Raw genomic sequence first — 1,994 nt, forward strand, 5'->3', positions numbered from 1 at the left:
ATGATGTGTGTAGGCATCCCTCATTTCTTCCGTGAGCAAGCAGCCCTTACAAGACAAACCAGCCAAATTCGTGCGTCTGGCTTCCTGAAACAGCGCTCAGGGACTCGATGTTTGATATCTGAGAAAATAAAGGCTGAGAGATTGTGGGGAACGCGTCCAGCTCCATCCGGATCGTTGGCGACTGAAGTGGCACTCACGCTTAGTTACTTCGCCCGTCCAAGTACTCAACTCTCTTGCCTTGTGGTAAGCACGTGGCCCCGATGGCTCCCATTTCGGATCGCTATCCTGTGATCTTTCTCTTGTCTGGGATCTGGGGCAATATTTTAAGATATCACTCACTGAGTTGCCAAAAATGTTGTGGAGCGTGAGTCACCCAGAATGCAGCAGGCTTTCTCTACAGCTGCACCACTGCAGAGCATTGTGGGCAGAGCATTCTCGTGGGTGCTGTGCTGTTTGCCGGCCGTGCTTGGCAGTTTGTGTATTCCTGTCTCATGTACGAATGGGAAGCTAGCAGCGGGTCGTGACAACCAAAAAAGGCTCCAGGAACGGCGTCCTCAGGGAGACAAGAGCTTCCTTGATAAACCCTGCAGAAAACCCAAACAAACAAGCAGCCCCTCCTTGGCTCCGAGCAAAGCCTGCATTCTTTGTTTTTCCATCACATTAGGAATTAGTGGCTCTGTATTTAGGAGCCTGCAATTCTGGCATTATCATAGGATCTTCAGCTGAGTATAAAGCGACTCAAATGAGCAGTATGTCGTTAAGCATTAGAGGGACCTTCGTGGGTAGAGGTAGATAGAACCTTGGAGCCCACAGCCCCTCTGTTCACACCATGCTGACTGAGGGCCTCCACTCACGAAGGAGGGTGTAGGTTGTGGCCCTACTTTAGATTATCACGAAGGAGCTATCTAGAAAGTGCAGAGGACCCTGCTTCACCCCTGCAGACTCAGTCTGCATTAAACTTTTTTAAAAAGTATTTATTACACGTAAATACACTGCAGCTGTCTTCAGACACACCAGAAGAGGGCATCAGATCTCATTACAGATGGTTGTGAGCCACCATGTGGTTGCTGGGATTTGAACTTTTAGACTGTTCTTCTAAAAGTCAGTGCTCTTAACCACTGAACTATCTCTCCGGCCCAGTGGTCTGCATTTTGGTAAGACTCTAGCTACTTTGTGTCCACTTTAAGGCTTGAGACACAGTAGTAAATGTTATAAGAACAGAGAGGGCTCTCACATATGTCTACTGTCCAGCGTCACTTGTTTGCCTGACCTCTTTGGGAAGTGGCTCTGTGCAGGCTAAAAGCATCTATCTGTGCTTTCTCAGTGAGCCAAACTCCCAAAGGCGAGCATTGTGTTTTCATTTTGCCTTGTTGATCCATGGATTGATTGAGACAAATTCTCTCAGTGGCCTGGACTATCCCAGTAGTTGAAGCTGATTGGTCAGTGAGCCCCAGGTGCCACATACATAGCTCCATGTTAGGGGTTGCAAGTGCATGGTCGCCGTGCCTGTTTTTATCTTCTGTGGGTTCTGGGGAGCAAAGTCAGTTTCTCACACGTCTAAGGCAAATAAATGCTTTACCAACTGGGGTTAGCTCTTCAGTCCTCTGTCTTTTAAGTTTTACAAGATAGCAACCACGTGTGGGTCCTATTTCATCCAACCCTCCCCCAGAGTCTTTGTGAAGTCAGTCTCTGCCATTTATGAGCCATAAAGTCTGAGAGAAGATATCAGACGTCTCTCAGACCACAGATCGCCCTGCTAACACGAAGGTGGACTGCCTGCTTTGAAGGCATGTTGAAGGACGTCATGAATTGTGACTTTGGAGAGGCTCCATAAACAGGCAGCTCTGTGCAATTAATGGTAGGGTAATTTTTTGTGATAGCCGTTGCTAGAAGAAATTAGAAAGATCACAATGAATTTCCGGAAGCCCAATTGCTCCGTCTGTGCTGCCCCCTGTTGGCGAACTCTTTAATTAACCAGTGTGGATTAGGAGAAT

This window comes from Rattus norvegicus, chromosome 18, assembly GCF_036323735.1.
Source record: "Rattus norvegicus strain BN/NHsdMcwi chromosome 18, GRCr8, whole genome shotgun sequence".
Taxonomy (NCBI): Eukaryota; Metazoa; Chordata; class Mammalia; order Rodentia; family Muridae; genus Rattus; species Rattus norvegicus.